Genomic DNA, 11270 nt, shown 5'->3' on the forward strand with positions numbered 1-11270 from the left:
ACTCCAAATTTTAATAGTTTAAAATATCAACATCATAGCCGGGTGGTGGTGGTGGCGCATGCCTTTAATCCCAGCCCTCGGGAGGCAGAGCCAGGCGGATCTCTGTGAGTTCGAGGCCAGCCTGGTCTACAGAGGGAGATCCAGGACAGGCTCCAAAGCTACAGAGAAACTCTGTCTCGAAAAACAAAAAACAAAAAACAAAACAAAAATCAACATCAGACATTTTTTTAAATCTCAAGATTTCTGAGGGTTAAGAATCCAGGTACAGGGTCAAGGAGATGACTCTGGGAGAAAGGGCTTTTGGCACAAGCCCAATGACCTGGCTTCCAGGCTCTGAACCAAAGTAAAAAGCCAGGTGTGGTGCCCACATCAGTGACCCCCCCCACCCCCCCACCCCCCCTCCAACATTTATTTGAAAAGTGGCAACAGGAAAATGAGCCAAAAACTCAAGTGTCATCCAGCCTAGTATGTGCAGTACAGCGGCAGAAACCAGAGAGAGACCCTGCCTCAGCAAGACAGAAGACAAGAACGAACTTGGACCTCCAAGCACCCCATGGCCACTTTTGCAAATGCAGTCAGTAGTAACAAATTTACTGAAGTAACAAAGTAACATTCAGTTTCCACCCCTTAGTATAAAATACAAGCGCACTCTGTACATTAAATGTCTTTTTTTTTCCTTTTGGTTTTTCAAGACAGGGTTTCTCTGTGTAGTTTTGGTGCCTGTCCTGGATCTTGCTCTGTAGACCAGGCTGGCCTTGGACTCACAGAGATCCACCTGCCTCTGCCTCCCGAGTGCTGGGATTAAAGGTGTGTGTCATCACCACCGGGCATATTAAACATCTTTCGACTACCATTTTACTTTTCTCCCAGTAGCATAATATGGAAGATGGATTTCCATCTTTCAGTTCCCAATAACTTCGTGCTGTGAGCCTGCTGAGGACGCACAACATGGACTGCGTGGATGTTATCTGGATGTTATCGCGGCATCTCGTTCTTAGAACTCATTTCTGCATCAGCTGAAGATCTAAGGAATAAGTCACACTAAATTTACATGAGCTCTTTCAGAGAAGAGAGAAAAGGGTGACGATTCCAAAATAAAACTTTGATACCAAGTTCCCACAAGAACTTCCACACGGAAGGAATACTGAAGGTTTATTGCCATAAAACAGATGTAGAAATCACCCCAAACCAAAAAAATCACGTTGTTTCTTCTTCTCCTCCTCCTCCACTTCCCAGGGTTCTATATCATAGGCTGGCCTCTAACATGCTTTAGCTGAGGATGACCTTTGAACTTTTGATCTTCCCGCCACCCGAAGTGCCTTAGTGTTGAGATTATATGGCTGTGGGACTACTTGGGCTGTACGTGGCGCTAAGGGCTGAGTTCAGAGTTGGTGCCAGACACCAAATTGGCATGCCAGACACGGATTCTACAGGCTGATGAGCTACATCCCCAGCTCCAGATTTCTTCTTAAAATGTAAATGTGACATAATGTCAGATGTGCTACATTATGACATGTACTCCAATATGTCAAATATAACTTGACATCGTAAAAGCAATATACTTATCATCATAAACTAAACAAAGAGGAAAAGTTATATAGTAATTTCACAAAAAGTGTATTTTATAAGCTTCTGGTACTTATTCATCACACACACACACACACACACACACACACCTTTGTAAAGCATCAGTAGGGGTATTTCCTAATCCAAACAAGAGTGCATTTAAGAATTGTATGTCAAACACTGAACTAAACGGTGAAGTGGATCTTTTCCTCTGATTACAATTAGCATCTTTATTTGACATTGTTCTGAGTGCTCTTTGAAGTTTGATAAATCACCAACAGAAAAAAAAATGTGTAATAATGTTAAGGAAAGAAATAAAATCGTCATTTTTGTCATATACTAAAGAATCGACAGATAACTTGACAGGTTTAAAGGCTGCTTCTTACAAGGTCAACAGGCAAAATCAATTTTATTTCCATATGCTCACAAATATTTAAAAGTCTTTAGTGATTTATCTTTATTTTATGTGCATTGATGTTTTGCCTGCATATATGTCCGTGTGAGGGTACCACATCCCCTGGAACTGGAGTTACAGATAGTTGTGAGCTGCCACGTGGGTGCAGGGAATTGAACCCGGGTCCTGCAGAGAAGCAGGCACTTAGCCACTGGGCCATCTATCTCTCCAGCCCCTCACAAACATTTTTTAAGCAACAATGTATCATTTATAAATAACATTTAAAATCCAATTAAAATACAAAGAACAAACATTCCACACAGAACACTAAAAATTATATTAAGAGAGATGTTAAGATATATAAATAAGAACAAGTACCTTATAGATGTCCGTGGTGATATTATATTTGCGCTCTAACAAATAAAGCTTGCCTGAAAATCAGAAGGAGGAGCTAGCCACTAGTTAACCATAGAGGTCTGGAGGTCTGTACAGACAGACAGGAAGTGATAGAGCTAGGTGGAGAGAGGAAGTGATAAGGCAGAGTGGAGAGAGGAGCTTGCTCTCTTTCAGCAGAGGATTTCGTAGAGGTAAGAACTAGTGGCTGGCTGTTCTGCCTCTCTGATCTTTCAGCTTTTACCCCAATATCTGGCTCTGGGTTTTTTATTAACAAAACCTTTTAAGATCCATGTTACCTCTGGCACCCAATGTGGGGCCACTAAAAACTGTATCAAGAGAAATGTTAAGAGATATAAATAAGAACAAGGATCTTATAGATGTCAGCTCTCCCAAATTACTCTACTACTCAGTGAAATCTCAATCAAAATCCAAAAACTGTTGAACAAATAGAAAATGTGTACAGAAGAGCAAAAGACAACTTGGAAGACAAGCAAGCGTCAGGACTCAACTGCAGCACGTGTGTCGGGATCGCTTATTCTAAAGTTGGTGTAATAAGCATGTGAGATTTTGACCCAAGAAGAGCCAAAACAATAGAAACCCAGAAACTGAGCCATGTGTATATGGGCACTTGACTTTTATAGCAAAGGTGGCCTTAAATTGCAGGGAAAGGATGGCTCCAGCCAGCCACACACAGAGAAGCACAAGTGCCCAGGTCACGCAGCTGATCACCTGAATCAGGACAATATATTGCTATTGTTTCGAGCCACTGTTTTTTCTTTTTAAGGTGGCTTGTTATTCAGAATTAACAAAACCCAATATACCCGGAGGTATATTTAAGCCGTATATAACTTAAAACATAGCATTGACACTGGGTCCAGGGTGATGAGGAGATGAAGAACAGGTGAATTACTAAGACAGGTTGAGAAGACGAACTGGGTTAGTGAGCTATGGGAGCTGAGCAACCCTGTTGTCTGTGTGACTGTGACTAATACACAGTGTAACCACGAGCACATAAACATGACTAGAGAGGTTCCAAGCAGAATATAGAAACCGGTGATTCATTAACCTCTTCAGTTACATATAATAAAGTCCAGTGAGACAGCCAGCACCAACATGAAAGATCTGCTCATTGCGGGGGTAGACTATCGAGGACAGTTTCCAGCTGGCAATAGTCTCAAGTAACAAACAGCCTCTGGACAAAGATCAAACAAACAGCGTGGCCATGAGACTCTTCGGTGAGGTCTGTGTAAGATTTAGGATAATACTTGGTAGATCTACCCATTTAGCAAGTAAAAGAAGTTCTTTTTAATGATTTATTTTTATTGATGTGTATGTGTGTGTATCTATGTGAACGTATACCGTGTGTGTGTGTGTGTGTGTGTGTGTGTGTGTGTGTGTGTGTGTGTGTGCAAGTACCCACAGAGACTAAAGAGGGCTACAAGTGGAAGAATAGCAGGGAGGGAGCCAGAAAACTGGCAACACTGTGGAAAATCAACGGTTACTGTTACATGCTGCCGACATGTGGGATGGTTTGTTACCTGGCACCCAGTGCAGACCTTGAGAGCCAAGTGCAGGGGAGCGCTGGGAAGTCAGATACAGCTGGTGGAAATGTACTTCAGACAGCTGTTTGGCATTACTTACCGAAGATGAACGTAGATGTATGATTGCCCAAACAGAAAGAGTACACATAGGAATTAAACATCAAAAAGAATATTTGCTGAGGCACTGAATTGCCTCCAGTGGGAATCATCCAAGCATCTATCAACAGCTACATAGATAAATGTATCATGTATCCATTTAGCAGAATACTGTGTATCATGGGATGGAGGACCTGTTACATAGATGGGTCACACACATACCCTAGTGACAGAAGGAACTAGGAACAGAATAATACAGTTTGACCACAGTGGTGTTAGGAATCAAGACAAGTTTCCTTTGGAGAAGGAAAGAGCAATATTGGGGGGGGGGCACTAGAGGTGATTCTAGGGGCTAGGAATGGTCTAGAAACAAGAGTCCAAGTGAGTTCACGTCATAAAACTTCGAGCCTGTGGTTATGATTTGCCTTTTCTCAATTCTCTATTCTGAACAAGAAGTTTGTAAAGTGATATATAGTTACAACAACATAAAAAAAAAACTATTAGGGACCATGAAAAAAATGAGTACAAAGAAAACTATAACACTTCATTGAAAAATATTCTTGGCCGGGCGGTGGTGGTGCACGCCTTTAATCCCAGCACTCGGGAGGCAGAGGCAGGCGGATCTCTGTGAGTTTGAGGCCAGCCTGGGCTACCAAGTGAGCTCCAGGAAAGGCGCAAAAACTACGCAGAGAAACCCTGTCTCGAAAAACCAAAAAAAAAAAAAAAAGAAAGAAAAGAAAAATATTCTAGCTGGGCAGAGGTGGCACATGCCTTTAATCCCAGCACTTGGGAGGTGAATTTTAATTAATTTAACTAATAATTAATTTAATTTAATTCCAGCAGGTGAATTTTGAGTTCAAAGCCAGACTGGTCTACAGAGTGAATTCCAGGACAGCCAGAGCTACACAGAGAAACCCTGCCTCAAAAAACAAAAACAAAACAAAAATAAAAAAAGAAAGAAAGATGTTCTAAAGTCCTAAGTGAATGGAGAAGTGTGCCTCCTTTATGTGCCTCTCCGCAGGACTTAGCGGAGAGAAGCGATGAATTCTCTCATGCTGATCTATAACTTCAACGCACTCTCAGTAAAATATTAACAACAGATGAATCCAGAGGTGATGGCGCATCACTCCCAGCACTTAGGAGGCTGAGGCAGGAGGATCTCTGAGAAGCCAGCCAAAAGTAACACAGCAAGACCTTGCCTCAGAGAGAGAGAGAGAGAGAGAGAGAGAGAGAGAGAGAGAGAAGAAGAAGAAGAAGAAGAAGAAGAAGAAGAAGAAGAAGAGGAGGAGGAGGAGGAGGAGGAGGAGGAGGAGGAGAGGAAGGAAGGAAGGAAGGAAGGAAGGAAGGAAGGAAGGAAGGAAGGAAGGAAGGAAAGGAAGGAAGGAAGGAAGGAAGAAAAAAGACTATGTCAGAAAAAAATGAGCTGAGATGGCTCAACCCAGAGGATACCTGCAACCTGAGTTTTGTCTCAGGAACCCCTTGCTAGGACACACATGTGTTCTCTCTCTCTCTCTCTCTCTCTCTCTCTCTCTCTCTCTCACACACACACACACACACACACACACACACACACACACACTCACTAAATAAATGCAAAAGGTCATTCAGCCGCTCTCGTTGCCTCTTATGTCCGTTCCTAGATACCCCAAAGCTCAAGTTGGGCTCCCACATGTCAGTGATATTCTAGCTGACATGCAAGCAATTTAGATGTTTCCAGCAGCCCCTGGGTGCTATAAATTCCAAGTGAGCAAGTCACTGAAGAAAAGACCCGAGTCAGAAGACTCCCAAGACAAGCATTTACATGTGTACCGCCTCCTTGCCATACAATCCGACGAGAAAGGCACATTTCAAAGTGACGGTATTTCAAAGACACAGACAGTCTTGGCAACAATTCTGGGAGTGTTCCAGGAGGGTAGCATGACACACACTGAACATTTGAATCCATGCAGCCATGCAAGGAAGTAGTAGTGTGTCATGACAAACAATAATATAATGATGTGTTGTTCAGATTAAAAACCTCAGGGCGCCGGGCGGTGGTGGCGCACACCTGTAATCCCAGCACTCGGGAGGCAGAGGCAGGCGGATCTCTGTGAGTTCGAGGCTAGCCTGGTCTACAAAGCGAGTTCCAGGAAAGGCACAAAGCTACACAGAGAAACCCTGTCTCCAAAAACAAAAACCAAAAAACAAAACAAAACAAAAAACAAACAAACAAAAAAACCCTTAGGGCAATGTGGGGAATTAAATATCTCCTTCTGACCACTAAATCAAAACAAAGCCTATGACATGAAGGTGTTATAAGATATTTGGCTGTTGTTATGTAAAATCACTCCAGGAGCCAATGGAAGAGAATTGGATTTTAGCAAGTTTCTCAGAATTGTTGCTCTCCTCTGTGAGGAGGGCTCGCTGACTTTTATAATGAACTGAACACAACGGAATAGCTCTTGTTTCTGCTGCTGGGTTTAAATACATGATCGTGTGTGTGTGTGTGTGTGTGTGTGTGTGTGTGTGTGTGTGTGTGTGTGTCTGTGTGTCTGTGTGTCTGTGTGTGAATGCGCACACATGATCGGTGTGTGCAAGTTTACACAATACTATTTTCATTATCTGAAATGTCAGTTTGGGCTCAGTGGGCAGAGGGCTTGCCTGAAACACTGGCTTTGAACCTCAGCACAATAGAATCAAGTGCTGTAGTAACAAGCTTGTAATCCTTGTACTTGGGGAGGTAGAAGAGGATGTTGAAAAGTTCCAGGTCACTCATTCTCCACTGCATAGTGAGTTCAAGGCCAACCTGGGATACTTGAGACCCAGTCTCGGAAAGTAAAATAAAAACGTCAGTTTTCCTAACCAGCTATTCAACCAGGGAGAGATGGACAGAATGCCGGTCACTCCTTCCTTAACGCAGGATGTCTTATCCTTTTTGGGGACAATGTCTCACTCTGCAGCCCAGGCTAGCCCCAGACTCCTAGCAGTTTTCCTGCTTCTCCCTCCCAAATGACTTTTCTTGTTCCAGCATTTTATAATCACCCAAAGAGTAGTTTTACAAGATATTAGTAGGTGTTTCTTCAGAAACAGAATCTGTGTTTAAATATAATTAGGAAATAATAATTGGCTAGAGTGAACGTTTCTTTCATTGCACAATGCTTTGGAAGCTTTGACATGCTCTCGTTACAGTGAGTCTGTTAGAGGAAGAAATAACATATAGCACTTTCCCTCATTCACTGTGACCCAGCACTCACCAGAGTGTGTGTTATCTGATGCAATTATCACAGTATTTATCTAATTCCAGCAGATTATTTCCCAGTCAGTGGCTTACTGTAACAAACACTGATTATCTCCCAGTGTCTGTGAGTTAGGAGTCCAGGTGCATCTTAGGCAGGCCTCCAGTTCAGGGCCTCTCAGTCCAAGTATCACCTAAAGATTCGTCATCTAAAACTGGACCCAGGGAAAAGTCCCTCCCAAGCACATGCAGGTGGTGCTGAGCCATTGCTGAGGCCTGCTCTAATGTCTGTAGACCTAACCTGGGAGCTGTGATTGGCATCTGCTGTCACTGGATCTTGAGGGCCCCTCCTAAAGGCCCATGTGTTGAAGGCATGGTGCCCAGAGTGGCTGTGCTTAAAGGCTTTTCTGAGGTACAGACTCACGGGAGGTCTTTAGGTCATTGGCGGCAAACCACTGAGGATGATTATGGGACCTTAGTTCCCTTATTTTCTCCATCTCTTTTCCATTCCCACCCCCCCCACACACACATACACAGAAAAATTAAGGAAAATGGTATTTGTGCTGATATTTTTAAATGCTAGATATGCTTAATGATTTAAAGCTACAAAATCAAAGCAAGAAGTAACTGCACTATTTAAATTCATTCAAGAAAAATAATGCATGACTGTTGCCCTAATTTTTTTTTTACCTCCTCCACTCCTATTTTCCTCCCTCTGAAATTAGTGTTTTTAGAACACAATTTCCGAGGCTCCCGAGCACACACAAGTCAGAATTCTGAGGACAGACTGCCACAGGCGGGATGTGCAAACTGTACACAAACCACTGCTTGAATTGCGTGAACACGAATACAGATGGTGCCTGGAAACTGTTCGGATACTTGGAGCAGTGTTTATTAATAAGCACAACCACCAGTACTTCTCAAAAGATAAACACTTAGCAATATGTAATATTTATTCACCTTATTCATGAAATCATAGCATATGAAATATTAGAACCACAAGCTAGTCACCATAGAGTCTTTGTCTCGTCTTTAGTAGCCCTACAGCTCCTTCCCACGTCTTTGGACTCCAGAGGAACAAATAGAAGAAGACGATACACAGCCAGAGTGGGAGAGCTAGCCTGAGCCAATCTGGAGTCCTGTGAAAAACCAGTGTTTTCCACAGTGCTGGAGCACTTCCTTCTAACCCAGGAGTGTTCTGGAGGAGGGAAGACTTCAGTTGCCACAGTCCCACTCAAACCTGACCCTGCCAGGGGCCTCCAAGGTCACGGGGCACTACTCAAGGTTTTTCCAGAGGCCCCAAGAAAGAGACATCGCCAAGAAGGCAGGGGCTTTACCTCCGGGAAGTGGCCAAGGGGCTGAGCTCGGTGGCGGTGGCGGCAGACTCCTCTTGGCACTGTGCAGGGAAAAGGAGAGGCAGTTCTCCAGATCCCAGCCTGGGGTGGCAGGTGGGGCAGGGAGAGAGCCCCATCTCCATAGGGATGACAACACAGGCCGGCCACCACGCCCCACAGGTCCCGTGTCCCTGCTCAGTGGCGCGCTCCAGTGGCCAGGCTCGGTCTTTGCTGCAGGAGGACTCTCGGACCCCAGTCTCCTTCCCTCGGTTTCCTGGACTCAGGTTCTGGGTGGGTTTCTTTTGCCGGCGGTGGGAGGCAGTTGCTGCCTCCCCTCGAGGGTCTCGGCGCCGAGTCGCTGGGAAGAGGTGACTGACACAAAGCTGCCGTCTGCCAAGAAAGGCTTAGACGCTGAAGCCAAGTTTGTTTTGCTTTACGTAAGCCAGCAATTTTCAAGTCCTGTGCTGGGAAAGGTGGCGTTCCTTAGCCTCTCTCATGTTCAACTTTAGCAAATCCTCAGGAAATTTTAAAGATTTTTTTTTTTTGTAGCCAGTAATTAGTTATACAGAAATTAGAAAGACACACGAACATCAACATGTTTCTAACTGCTTTGATGAAAATGCCCTCGTTCATTGTGACACCTCACTCCAACACCTCTCCTTTTTTTGTACTTAACATGGGAAGATTTCACAATGCAGAAAGTATGGGAAAGTTAAAAATCCTGTGAATAGTGGGGCTAAACAAAACCCAGGTATGAAGTCTGAAAGGAGGCACATAAGTAAGTTAAAATAAGTTTGCTCCAAAGCAAGTTCTGGAATTCATTTTAAAAATATGATTTTTTACAACATCTATGCTGAAAGGGTGGCCAGGCATCGAGGAAATGTAAATTAAAATTGAGATCATATCTTACCTTGGTCAGCATGGCCATCATCAGAACTATGCCGAGGAGAGTACGGGTTGTTGGTGGGACTGTAAACCGGTGGCACTCTGTGTGGAGGTGTCCCCCAGAGCTTAACTTAGAACCGTCATATGACCCAACTGTACCACTTCTGGGTATACACCCAAAGGGTTCTACAGCCTACCACAGGGATCCCTGCTGCTCAGCTGACCGCGGCTAGGGCAGGAGATCAGCCTAGACACACACAAGTGGCAGTTTGTGTAGATGTCAGGAAAAGGAAATTCTGACGTTTTCTAGAAAATAGATGGAACTGAAGAGTACGTAAGCAAGAATATGGTTACAGAGGTAACCCAGGCCTAGAAGGACAAATGCCTCTCTCTCTTTCTCTCATGTGAGGATCTCAGCTTCAAATTTTTAGATGTGTGTGTTTTAGTTGAGGTCAGGAAGCTAGAAATAGCATATAGGGCTGGGAGGCCTTAACGGAGTAAGTGCACAAAACAGTCGTGGTAAGGAAGTGTGTGTGTGTGTGTGTGTATGTGTGTGTGTGTGTGTGTGTGTGTGTGAGAGAGAGAGAGAGGGGGGGGTATGTGTGTTTAAGCAGGAGTGAGAGTTGTGGTGTGCGGGTGAGTCAAACACTAAGGATGTATAAAAAGGCCTTGTTTGGTTTTTGGTCTTTTTTTTGGGGGGGGGGGCTTCCACCCACTCCCAAATAAATCACACATGGAGGCTTATTCTTACTTATAAATGCCCAGCCTTAGCTTGGCTTGTTTCTTGCCAGCTTTCCTTAACTTAAATGATCCCATCTACCTTTTGCCTCTGGACTTTTCCCATTCTCTTACTTCTGTGTATCTTACTCTTACTCTGTGGTTTGCTGTGTAGCTGGGCGGCTGGCCCCTGGAGTCCTCCTCCTTCTCTGGCTCCTTCTCTCTCCTTCCTTGATCTTTTTTCCTCCCAGAGTTCTCCTTCTATTTATTCTCTCTGCCTGCCAGCCCTGCCCATCCTTTCTCCTGCCTCACTATTGGCCAGTTCTTTATTAGACCATCAGGTGTTTTAGACAGGCACAGGAACACAGCTTCACAGAGTTAAACAAATGCAACATAAACAAAAGTAACACACCTTCAAATAATATGCTATAACACCTTATGCTTTGTAAGCTAATTTTAAAGCATTTTTAAAAGGAGTTTGAACAGAGGTATCTTTAATTAATGGACAATGTTCCTCTAGAAGACAGAGTTTTTTAATGAAAACATCAGTGTCAGCTATGAGATACCTCCCTATGAATAACTGGTCAGAAAGGACACAGAGGCACCCCAAATAATACAAGTCATCATCATTGTTCTTGGTTGTCCATCATAACTAAAAATAAAAAGGTAAAACCCAATTGAAGAATGCTTAAAGAAATTAGGTTGAGCCGGGCCGCAGCACTTGCCTTTAATCCCAGCACTCGGGAGGTAGCGCCAGGCGGATCTCTGTGAGTTCGAGGCCAGCCTGGTCTGCAGAGCGAGATCCAGAACAGGCACCAAAACTACACAGAGAAACCCTGTCTGGAAAAACTAAGAAAAAAAGAAATTAGGTTGAAATTGACCTGGAAACTTCCTTCCTGCAAGCTAATTGTTATAGTGATCAATGGTATTTTATAGTCTGCTGGGAAAGAAAGGTCATCAACAGACTTACATACTATACTACTACCCCGCCAAACAAGATGTGCCTACCAGAGCAATAACGGCATGACTATTATGGGCTTACCAACCATTTTTGGGTTGGATTCGAGGCCTGCTCCAAAGGAGGGAATTCAAGTCTAGCGCTGTAAACCTGGTCAAAAGCCCATGGC

General features: G+C 43.8%; 1 protein-coding gene across 1 annotated transcript in view; it reads right to left on the bottom strand.

Moving 5' to 3' along the window:
• Ect2l (epithelial cell transforming 2 like) overlaps positions 1-10148 on the bottom strand; it is an 83118-nt gene extending 72970 nt beyond the window's left edge. Inside the window, exon 1 of the mRNA XM_037200338.1 lies at positions 8545-10148. The gene's annotated coding sequence lies outside the window, so the exon portion shown is untranslated. The remainder of the gene's footprint in view (positions 1-8544) is intronic.
• Positions 10149-11270: the final 1122 nt, after the last annotated feature.

This window comes from Peromyscus leucopus, chromosome 8a, assembly GCF_004664715.2.
Source record: "Peromyscus leucopus breed LL Stock chromosome 8a, UCI_PerLeu_2.1, whole genome shotgun sequence".
Taxonomy (NCBI): domain Eukaryota; kingdom Metazoa; phylum Chordata; class Mammalia; order Rodentia; family Cricetidae; genus Peromyscus; species Peromyscus leucopus.